Consider the following 12,683-nt stretch of genomic DNA (forward strand, 5'->3'; position numbering starts at 1 on the left):
CACCCAGCTAATTTTTGATTTATTGTAGAGATGAGGTCTCGCCAAGTTGCCCAGGCAGGTCTCAAACCTGTAGGCTCAGGCAATCCACTCACCTCAGCCTCTGAAAGGCGCGAGATTACAGACTGAGCCACTGAGCCCGGCTCTCAGTGAATTTTTTTTTTGGAGATATTTTCAATGCGTTTGCCCATTCCATGATAGGTGATTATGAGTACACCTGCCTACACGGCACAGTTTTGGACCAAAAACGGCATAACCCCCACATCCCACACTCCCTATTCACCTTATCTCACCCTGAGCGACTTTTTTTTGTTTGTTTCCCGATTGAAAAATGTCCTCAAAGAGAAACGTTTTGCCTAGGTGGAAGAGATGAAGCAAAAAAGGAAAAAGAAAAGAAAAAGACAGAAACACTAAAAGACATCAAAATTGACCAGTTCAAAAACTGTTTTGAGCAGTGGAAAAGCAACTCAAACAGAAAATACTCTAACCATGACTGAAGTTTAAACATGTAAGAATAAGTACACAATTTTTAATAAATAAATTCCAGGTTTTGGGGGGATCCCCCTTGTACTGCAGCATTTCCTTGGAAGAGTCTTCAAATTAAATCACTAGTTGCATTCCTTTCTGGCTCAATTCAGAGTCACCAAATCATAGAACAAGAAAGATTAACCAAGCAAATTTTTGCTTTTCCTTTTCTGGTGCTTCATTTAACTGGTTTATGCCTCAGAGTAAAACTATGTTAATGACATTATCCTTGTATTGAGCGACAGTGCGATGCTTTCCTGATGGTAATACCCTGAATTATGCAGTGTTTAAAAGCCACCATGACTTTAGGGAATACTCACTAATTTTTCTCTTGCAAATACTCCAATCACATTCAAAATGCATGAGTGCAACTCTTTTGGTGTTTTTTAAACTTGTAATTATTTTAATAAATCATAGTTTCCAAAAGGAATAAGGATGGTTCATTAGCAGTGCTAATGAAAATGTCATCTTCAGTAAAACTTACCAGAAGTAGAACAAAATGCTTTCAGATGCTTTGTTTGCCAATTTTATTAATGAAAAACTTTGTGGTTTGGATTAGTAAACAGAACATAATTGAGAGAGGGAGAAAAAAAGAGAGAGACAGTAGACATGTAATCACATATATAATTTTAAAAATAATGACTAATAATAGTGTCACAAACCTTCAGGAGTGCTGAGAGTTTTTTTTTTCAAATAAGAAGACTAGCATAAAAAATATTATTAGTAGTAATTATTTTTCTGGCATTACATTCATTGCTGATGCTTTCTTTTCATTCATGTTGAATCAAGGAACTCTGAGAAGTTTGAAGTAGTTTGTCTGCTACAGACCATAAATAAAAACTGAAGATTCAAATTTTCAACTTCCAAGGCTTCAGATTGTGCTTTCCTTCTTAGACAATTTTTTCCCTAGAGAAATACAATCTATTTTAGCGCCTGGCTCATACTGGATGCATAATACGCAACAGTTGAATGAATGACCTGATGATTAAAGCTTTCATTGAAGTAGCAGACTAAACAGTTATTCTGATTAACTGTCATTTTTGCCCCTATAAGAACTTCTTCTTGTCTGTTTTTTTCTTGATGACCACCTGAATGAGAACAAACGGAAGATATTTATACAGAGTTTGCTATAGTGAAGGAATGAACCACCATCACTAGCATTTGGCAGGGGCTCAAAGGGAGGCAGGGGTGTGGGAAAGCTTTAGAGTTTAAAAAAAAAAAATCTTCAGATGTGCTCTAACTGAAGGTTGTTGACATGGAAAAGCTGGAGGCAAGATAACCAGAAGCGGAGCATTTTATATGATTGATGTGAGGAGTATATTTGGCTTTCTCTGATTGGTCCTGTGTTGGAAGCAAGGACAGAACTTAGAGAAGCTGGCAGTCATTGACCAATTCCTGATTATTCTAGGTCAGTTTCTGCAGAGATTGTTGTTTGACCTCCCGGGCTGGTTGCTGCAGAGCTTGTAGATCACAGTTCTATTGTTATATATATGTATACATTGTCTGTATGTATATTCTGTCTTTCATCATATATAACAGTTCATTTCATGAATTCCTTTCTCATCCCAGTCCCCCTTGACATCTCAAAATACAGTGGCATACAAAGTAATTTACCAATCTGTTAAAATTCACCCTCAAAGAGTATGAGTTGGTGGGGTGAGACAGGTGGGAACAGAAGACCAAATTTATTGCTAAGTATATGTGCTTTCAAACCTTTTGAAGTTTTATTTTTCAATTGTAAATAGATATTAGTCACATAATTTTAAGATGTGTATATTGTTCAAAAATATACCCTTAAATAAAAGCATCTGAATATAGACTAAAGCATCAATACTGGGTGATAATAAATAATAATTTTACTTGGAGTTTTTGTGATTTGGAGGAGGAAGAAATTTGACATTTCACTCTTGAAGGATCTTTTATTTGCTTCTAGGAATTTTATGGGCTCACACACATAGTAAATGTGGAAAAGTTCTGAGAAGTAATTTAAAATTTGTCTATAGGCAGAACCACATTTAAATTTTCCTAGAGAGAATGTCACAGACCTCCTAGAAAAGAAGTTTCTGGTCCTGGGTTGGACCACTTCTTCCAGTTGTCTCATTCTTCAGGAGGGGTGGCCACTGCAGTAGCAGCAACTGGAGTTTTATCGGATTATTTACACCCACATTTAGTATAGGAATTCTGATTCAATTAGACATAGAAGTCACTGTACATCATCTAACTCCTCTTAAGTTTTACAATAATATTTCTTTTTAATTAAATTGCTGCATGCAAATGGTTCTAAAAGTCAAAGAGTGCTAAAAGATTCATAGTAATAATTAAAAAGTAGTTTCAGCCGGGCTCGGTGGCTCAGCCTGTAATCCCAGCACTTTGGGAGGCTGAGGCGAGTGGATTGCCTGAGTCCGCGGGCTCGAGATCCACCTGGGCAACTTGGCGAGACCTCATCTCTACAATAAATCAAAAATTAGCCAGCCGTGGTAGTTCCGGCTACTTGGAAGGCTGAGGCGGAAGGATCGCCGGGGCCCAGCAGGTCGACGCTGGGGTGGCTGTGAGTGTGCCACTGCCCTCTAGCCTGGATGACAGAGTGAGACTCCAACTCAGAAAAAAAAAAAGTAGTTTTTTGCCTTCTCCCTTCTGCACTGCTCTCATTCCACTCTGGAGAGAAACTTTCAATTCTTTTATCTATTTCTCCTGGAATTAACTCCTATATTACTAAATAATATAGAAGACATGTTTTAGTTCAGCAATTAATGCAATCAATTCATTTTCTATTATGATAGGTGAAGTTATAGGTTACTGATTCACATTCTCCTATTATATTTCTTTTGTTATTGTTGTTAAATCAGTATTCATTAATATGTTTTTATTGCTAAGACTATAAAATACCATATTTTTGAGACAAATATTGTACAATGATTATATTTGCTTTCCTGCACATTTATTTTCCTGAAGTTAGTAGTTTTTTTATATGTTTGGTTTTCCCTTCAATATCTCTTTAATTTTTTCCATACCCTCTAGCAGTTTTGAAAAACTCTTTTGATACAATTTTCCATATGGCCAAATCTTTACTCCTTCAATGCTTTTCTCTTGGCTACATCATGGAGTCCTCCAACTTTCCAATCTGAACTACTTTCTCTCAAAGTTCTACACAGCTATATCCTGAAATTATTTTAAACCAGCATCCTGGGAATTCCCTACACCTATTTGATGTTGGAGCCTCTGTTTCTTGGATTCTGTCTTCTTTCTTGGTTATGGCCTTGTTTTGCTAAAGCACATTCATCCAGAAGCTTCCTGAAAAGGCAACCATGGGAGGTAAATGTTTTGAGACACTGAAAAAAAATGTTAAATTTGTAACCAGCTTGGTAATCTGATTGGACATATAATCCTGAGGAGAAGTAATTTCTCCTTAGAATCTTAAATTAATTGTTTTGCTGTCATCTAACTTTCAATGTTATTGAGAATTCTGATGCTATTCAGATTATTTGTACATAGAGTATTTTTTTTTCTCTCTGGAAGCCTTTAGGATCTACAGTGCATTTTTAGTGTTCTAAAATATCACAACAAGCTTTTGATATTCATTATTGCTGATGCTCAGTAAGTATTTTTTTGATTGTAGACTTCTTTCAGGTCTGATAAATTTGTTGTATTGTTTGCTTGTTAATTTTCTCCCTATATTTTCCCAGTTCTGTCTTCTGGAATAGCTATATTTCCATGTCCCTTGGTGATCAAACCTCTTATTTTCCTGTATTTTCTCTCCTATTGTTGGTCTTTTGTCTTTTTCTTCTCTCTTTCTCTCTCTTGCTCTCACTCTCTCTCCTTCTCTTTCTCCTGAGGAAATTGTCTGGAATTTATCTTCCAATACTTCTGTTGAGTTTTATGTTTTGTTTTCAAATTTTTAATTTCGAAAAACCCTTTTCTCTCTTTTTGTTTACATTTTTGTCTCCTCCTCTTGCTTCATGGATTCAATATCTTCTCCGAGGTTTTAATTATAATTTCTTGAATTTTTCCTTTATTCTTTGCATTGCTCTGAACTCCTGTTTTCTCTGAGTTCTTCCCCCCCCCCCCGCAATTTGTCCATTTTTTGGTCACCATCTTTCATGATGGAGGCATTCTTCAAATGTCTGGTGACCCTTGATAGGTGCTTCGTGTTGAAAACTGAGCTCATTGGAGGCTCTGTGTATATTAGAGAAGCATTCTTGAAGGGCAATAAAGTAACCAGCCTGACATTTGTTTTTTTAAGCAGCTTTATTGAGATACAATTTGCATGCCATACAATTTACCTATTTAAAGTGTACAATGGCTTTCTGGTATATTCACAGATTTGTGCATCCACATCACAATCAATTTTAGAACATTTTTTAAATTAAAAAAAAAAAAAAACCCTCACCCCTTAGCCTTCAATTTGCAACCCCTTCCATCCCATGCTTCTCAGCCCTAGGCAACAACCAATTTACTTTCTGTCCCTATAGATTTGCCTATTCCGTATATTTTATGCAAGTAAAATTATGCAACATATCATTTTTTGTAACAAGCCTTTTTTCACTTAGCAGAAAGTATACAAGGTTTATCCATGCTGTAGTGTATATCAGTATTTCATTTCTTTGTATTGCTGAATAACATTACATTGTGTGGCCATATCGATTTTATTTTTCCATTTATCAATTTATGATTGTTGGTGTTGTTTATACTTTCTGGCTACTATGTATAATATTGGTATAGACATCTGGGTGTAGACTTGTATTTCTCTTTGGTGTATACTTAGGAGTAGAATTGTTGCAACATATGATAACTGTATGTTTGTTTGAGAAACTGTCAGATTGTTTTCCAAAGTAGATGCACCATTTACATTCCCACCAGCAACGTTTGAGGGTTCTGATTTCTCCACATCTTTGGCAACATTTGTTATAATAATAACAGATATGTCTTAACAGTCAGGTCTTTTTTATTATAACTAGCCCAGTGGGTGTGAAGTTTATTTCATTGTGGTTTTGATTTGCATTTTTCTGATGGCTCAGCTTAACTTTTGTTGTGAACCCTCAACTAAAGTATGATTGATCTTTTTTCCTGAGGCAATTCAATTTTTCTGTTTAAAGGGTATCTGCCCAACTATGACCAGGAGGAGGAAGGAGGTTGGTCTGAGGAAGTTATCTGTTTCACGTGCAGATTTTCCCTTAGTTTCCTGTTCTTAGTACTGTAACTACCATCTTCCTCTGTGTCTAGTACTTCTAAAATCTAAAGCCTCTCTTGTTCTCCAGTAAATAAAACTCCTCTTTTGGAGGAATAGGGGAAGATAGTCACCTGCCTGAGTACTTGGAAACCTGGACATCTAACTTCTTATATAGATATTTCACCATTTTATTGTTTTAAGCTCCCACCCTACCATACCTAGTTATATCCCACCTTCAGTGATATCTGGTGCTTCAATTACTTTAGCTATTCAAGACAAATCTACCTGATTTATTTTAGATTTAAACATTTAGGAACTATTTCAATTATTCACAAAATACATGAAGTAGACAGCCTTGTAGTCATCATGCAGAATTAATGTATGTCATGTATATGTGTCATACATATGTGTGTTATATATATGTGCATTATGAATATGTGGACCTGCATTTTTCCATCTCCAAACCCCTAACCCAGGCATTTGGATCAGACTAATTCTTCATCTACTTTCTGTCTTATTGGTGGTTACAAAACACTTTTATTTTCATTAAGGATGGAAGAACAAGTTTCTTGTTCTAGTAAATAGGGAGTGATTTTTTGAGGGGAAAAAAAAAGACTAGTTTTACTCTGCTGCTTTGAACCCAAGCTTCTCCAAATTATTATGGTAGCATTTCTTTTGAAGTATTTGCTTCTCTTTTATTCTTACTTATTCCTTTCCATTAGTAATTGACAATGTCCTCCTTTTTAATTGTTGAGTTTTAGTTGTTATTATGTCATCTCCTACTCTCTTTGGCCTTGGCTTTTTTTATTCAGATAGTAATTTTCAATTTGAAATGAAATCTAACTTGGGGAATTTTTGATAGCATTTTAAAAAAGTATATTTGGAAAAGTTTCTTCAACTGAAGCCCAATTTATTTTTAAAATTTATTTTTAAAAGGTGGAGGATGTTTTAATCACAAATATTTAATCTCAGTTGATGAAACTGTCTTGGAAGAAATTAATCAAATCTAAATAAAATTTAAATAGAAAGTAATATTTAAATAATTATTTATCTCTACTGTTCTTCTTGTGCATGTAAAATAGAAGAGAATAATTTACAAATTTAGAGTTATACAACATGAGAAACAACAGGAAGATCACAGCTCCAGTGAGTGTCACTTCCCCAAAATGAAAGAAGCACAGAAATCTTTCTTTTGGAAGGCTGTGGCAGTTTTCCATCTTAAATGCGATTGGCCACTGGACTCAATTCACATCCAATTATGAAAAATCTTTTGGCTTCTTTACTTATCAGAATCCTATTAGCCAGACCGCATCTCAGAAATGGAATACAAATGACTTCCTAAAATTCTAATAGCATTTCTTCAATGTCCAATTAAGTTTCCAAGTTTGTATTCTCCACCTAGATAAGAATAATCTGATCGAGGGGCCTTACCAAAGGCTTCTTTGAACACATAGTGGTAATCCTCTTGGCAGGGGGTAGGGTGAAGAGGTTGTCTCATTAAGGAGATTTTTGTATAATCCTGAGGATTTCAATATGGGATCCTATGGTTTCGTCAACATCACAAGTGCTTCAAAAACAGAAAGGCAAATTTGGTTAAACTTAGAAATGTATCTTCAGAAATGATTACTAATTTATTTCCCACCCCGCTCCCTTGGATTATTCCAGAACTGCCAGTAGCTTTCTGCTATCAGAATAAAAGTCCTTTGATTATTGTGCACTGATGCCGTCTGGGAGCTCCTCTGAAACTTACGTGTTTGTCAAATGAAGGGATGGCACTAGATGGTATCTAAGGTTCTTTCTGGCTTGGATGTCCAATCCATCCTCTTATTTGTATTCAAGGATACTTGTCAGGGTAAAGGAAGGAAAAGAGAAAGCTACAGCGTGTTTTAAAAAAATATTTTGCATTTAAAAAAAAACAAACCCAAATCAAAAAACCAACTCATTTAGTTATAACCACATAACCAGGGTGTGGATATTTATTTCTTCGACGTCTGAGGCAATATTCCTATTTCCTTCAAAATTATCTGCACCATTAAAGGCATTCAAATATATGACAAATATATACCAGACTAGCCCATTACTTGTGCTTTATTTGATCTAAATCTTTCTTAGTTTCTTTCTGTCTTTGTCTCTATCTCTCTCACATATACTCCCCTTCTCCTCGCAGTTTTTTGTTTGTTTAGTTTAATTTAGAAATGAGTCAAATAAAAAAAAGTAGACTAATGAAAAAAACAAAAACAAAAAACAATGAACCAATGTGTAGCCCAGTTCCAGTTAGCTGCAGTGCCCTAAACTAAGTTATTTTACTTCCTTCTTTGTGTCCTCCTCTGCAAAGTGGGAAATCATCACCAATAAGTTTAACTCATAGGTTGCTGTGAAAATAATCTGTACTAAAACACTATAGGAAGAGCGATACCAGTATAGAGGTATACCAGCTTAAATGAGAGGCAGTTATTAGTCCTACCCACTTAGGAACACATTATACAATGATAGAGAAACATGAGGGTAGATCTTCCATTAAAAAGCATGAGTTCAGTGCCTAATTGTCCATCATAGGGATAAGCAACTGTCCATATTTTAAAGGAAATTGGTTTCAACTTGTAGATTTTATTCTGGTAAAAATTATATATAAGAAAGATCAGTCAGCAGTACCCAGTACCACTTAAACTGGGTAGAATGGATTATAGATGTAGGTTAAAAAGTTACTAATATTATTTTATTATTCAGCAGGGACTGAAGTTTCAACTACTTAGAACTGTGGTCTCAGAAGTTACCTAGTTCAACCTTCTGTCCGGGTATCTACCACCCTCTGACATGAAATCCTTGCTGGGTTTATTTCACTTCTTTCCAAAAGAAACTTTCATCACCTTGAGGCAACTCAGAATTTTGAACACTTTCTGACAAATCATGTTAAGGAAAAATTTTCTGTGTTCATCCATTCATTGAACTTTCATCCATTTGTTGTAGTTGTACTCCCTACATACACAGAATAAGCCTGTTTGAAGACTGAAGTTCAGTTCTCTGGAGCTCTTTTTTTCCAGATGAAATGGCCCTAGATTTTATAATTGTTCCTCAATTGCTCTGGTTACTCTTTTCTTTCCAGATGGTGGTTTGTCTAGATCCCTTTTAAAGTATGCTGCCAAGAAATTCCCACTGGGTTCTTACAAAGTTCTGAACAATATGGCCACTTTCATTATTCTTGACACTGTTCTTCTTGTAGCCTAAACTGGCATAAGCTTTTTTGACAGCATAAAGTCATTTTCTTTCAGTAATCACTTTCCACAGGTGGCACACAGCTACTCTGCTGAATTGAGAGCAAAAGATGCAGTAGAGTCTGGACGCACCTGGCACCTTTACAGAGGATAGGCTGGGGCCCTGGGTTGGGGAGAGGACAAAGAGATGTGAAGCTACAAAGTAGCTTGAGTAGAAGGATGGCTGGAATCTCTGACATTTCAATAAAGAATGAGAGATTTAAATTTGTCCCTGTGGTTCTTTGACTCTGAAGCCTTTTAAGCTCTTCAAAAGGAAAGTTAACTTGGAGCTGGAAAATTGTGTTAACACATTTAAACCCATCAGTATCTTGTTGTACTAACTTATTTTATTCAATTATATATATATTTACATAAATGTACGTATATTTATTTAATAAGGAGGTTGGAAAATCAAATTCTATATTGGATCAGGATGCTGATACAATGCCAACTGCTAACTGTGCAAAGGAAGACTTTGAGAAAATAAAAGTTGTTTAGAGAAATCCAGATGTCATTGCTTTGTATGTTGTGATGATGTGGCAGCCAGCCTCCAAGATGGCTCCCAATGAATCTTACTTGCTGGTATTCATATCCTTGAGGCTGATCTAAGTAACCAGTAGGTTATTGTGGAAATATTGTAGCGTGTTATGGTCTGAATGTTTGTGTCCTCCTCAAATTAATATGTTGAAATCTTGACCTTCAAAGTGATTGTATTAAGCTGTGGAGCCTTTGGGAGGTAATTAGATCTGAGGGTGGAGCTGTTCTAAATGGGATTAGTGCCCTTATAAAAGAGGTCTGATAGAGCTTGTTCACTCCTTGCGCCATGTGAAGATGCAAAAAGAAGGCACTATTTGTGAGGAATGAGGCCCTCACCAAACACGTAATTTGCTAGTGTTTTCCTCTTGGACTTCCTAGCCTCCGGAACTGTGAACAATAAATCTCTGTTGTTTATAAACTACCCAGTCTAAGGTTTTTTAAAATAGCAATCTGAACAGACTAAGACAGTGTTACTTCTGACAAAAGCATGAAAGACATTGTGGCTTCTGTCTTGCCTTCTTGAATAATTTGCTCTGGTGGAAGTCAGCACCATGTCACGAAGACTCTCGAGCAACCCTGCAGAAAGGTCTTCATGGTGAGAAAGTTAAGCCTTCACATGACTGCAACCCTGGAAGATATCTGACTGCAACCTCATAAGACCCTAAGCCAGAATCATCTGACTAAGCTGTTCCTGAATTCCTAACCCACAGAAACTGTGATGTTTATTGCTGTTTAAGTTACTAAGCTACTAAGTTTTAAGCTACAAAGCTCTAAGGATTTTCTCTCCAGCAACAAATACCTAACAATGGATAGAAAGGAGGAATGAAGAATAAAGATACTTCATTCATTGTTCATATAAGTTCACATGCTAGGTACTTGTTACCCCTCCCCCTGCTTAGGCTAAGGGGTAGAACAGGTGTTAGGTTCATTTCTGCTTTTGGAAACTAATGACAACCAAATAAGGTTGTCATAGAGAATGACAAGAAAAAAGGACAACTTGCCCTCTTTTCTCCTCTTCTTCCTCTTCTGTTTTTAGGGGAGGACTAGGAAGACATGGAGAACTCACAAATTTTATTTTTGACTCCTCAGTGTCTCCTTGGAAAAGTTGCATTGGCCATTTGCTATGAGGTTGGTGGTTCCTTGAGATCAAGGTTGGAAAATATATGAAAAACGAATGCTATCGAGGGAGAGGGCAAACTTCCCTTCCTCCTTTTCCTGAATTCTGAAGACATTCCATTCTTAGAATGGTGTCTCACTGGAACCATTCCATTCACAGTCCATCAATGAAGTCTTGATGACACATCATGCATGTCATCAGCTATTTTCACTATTAAACAACCCCCATTCCTCTATGAAGCTCCTTGCTTCTAGGATAGCCCTCCCCCACTTTTGACCCTTCTATCCCATTTTCTCTGTGCACTGTTGCTTAAACTGTTGCTCAAGATCCCAGGATGCTTGATCCATAGAGGTCTACTGCCAATATATCAACATACTTCTGTAAGTTATCCAAAATCATATGGGTAAGAGCCCTGGCCTAGAACTAGGAGACCTGAGTTCTGGGCTGCTCTGTTACTGATTAGCCTACACGTGCTTGGACAAGTTGCTTCCTTTTTCTGGACCTCAGTTTCTTTATTTTAACATAAGAGTGGGTCTAGATGAGTTCTAAAGCCATTGGATTCTCACAAGGTAGGATTCCAAGATGCAATCCCAAACTGAAGCCGGTGGTCAGTACACCTCTGAGTAGCTATGATGGTTACAACATAAGGTTCCCTTTAATGGATACAACTTCAGTGAAAGGCTGTGAGGTTTACTGGGAAGAGTCTTCCGGTTTTGAAACACACCATCTCCAGGTTTCCAGTTCTGTCACTAACTCAGGGTGACTTTGGGCAAATTCTCTCTGGACCTCAGAGCAAGGAAGTCCTGGTTACCCAGAAGAGGCCTGACGACCTGGGCAGTGACTTGGAGAGCTTCCTTTCACAATCCAGGGGCTCAGCCCTGGCGCAGAGTCCCTGTCGGCCAGAAGTTCTGCTTCCGAGGTGCACCAGAAACTTAAACCATACGGGCTGGCTGAGGGCGGCTCAGCTTCGGAGGAGGTGGCTACAGGTGAATTCTTAAAGGGACCGTCAGAGTTTGGCTATCACCTGAAATGATGACCGGGCGTAGACGCAGGCTTGGGGGAATGAAGGAACGAACCTTCTCTCCCTACACTTAAATGCACTCATACTTGGAATTAATCACTTAGACTTAAAATCCTCTACTCACACTCTTGCCGAATTAACCAGTCTTTTTATTTTACATGCCTTTCTTTAATGAATACCCCCAAACTTTTCACTGAGAGGCGAACAGTAACTTAAAAAACCAAATCGGTACAAAGTGGAGGGCACTGGAGAGCCGGCACCCACCCCCAACCCGAACGCCTCCTTTCCCCCCTCCCAAGCCCCTCTCTCCCCGCCCCCTGAGGTGGGAAGTGCGCTGGCCTCCTCCCTCAAGGCGGCTTTTCGCGGTGGGGGGTTCACCCCTGGGGGCGCCAGGCGCGGTCTCCTGCCGTAGAGTTGGAAGCAGCGCGTGTTTAGCGAGGTTAAGGGGTGTCTCGGCATGTGCGCCTTGGATCTCGGGTAGGTGAGGTCACGTCTGTCTTCAGACACCCGACCCCTCCCGGCCCGGCGCGCTCCCAGCTCGGAATCGCAGGACGCGGCGGTGGGTTGGGGCGAGGCCAAGGCGGGCGCTTCTGGGCACCCCGGACCACCTGTAGAGTCTGCGTGTTAACTCCTTTGTCCTCAGAGCCACTTCGGTGGCCGCCCCCCTACGCGAGGAGGTTCGCTCGGGATGCTCTCCGGGTCCGCCTTCCCGTCCTCAGCCCTCTCGCGGCCCTCCTCCCCCTTCCAACCCAAAGGTAGCAGCGCGGAGCCCCGGGCTCGGCGCGTGCCGCCTCCTCACTTCCCATTGGTTGAGAGCGCGGGAAGGCGGTCACGTGGGGGCGCGGCCGTCCAGCTCCGGGGCCGCCATCTTGGCGGAAAGTTTGGGGGGAGAGCGGTTGGGGGCGCGGAAGGAGGCGAGGTTCCGGGGGTGGGGCGGCTAGGGGGCGAGCGGGCGAGCGGGCGAGCGGGCCGCGGCGAGTGAGGAGGCGGCGCGGCCGAGGAGTAGGAAGAAGCCGCGGGGGTGCGGCCGCCGAGGGGAGCTCCTCCCCCGTCCCTTCACCCCCTCAG

Source organism: Carlito syrichta, unplaced genomic scaffold (genome assembly GCF_000164805.1).
Source record: "Carlito syrichta isolate Samal-C Ts95f unplaced genomic scaffold, Tarsius_syrichta-2.0.1 Scaffold82265, whole genome shotgun sequence".
Classification (NCBI taxonomy): Eukaryota; Metazoa; Chordata; class Mammalia; order Primates; family Tarsiidae; genus Carlito; species Carlito syrichta.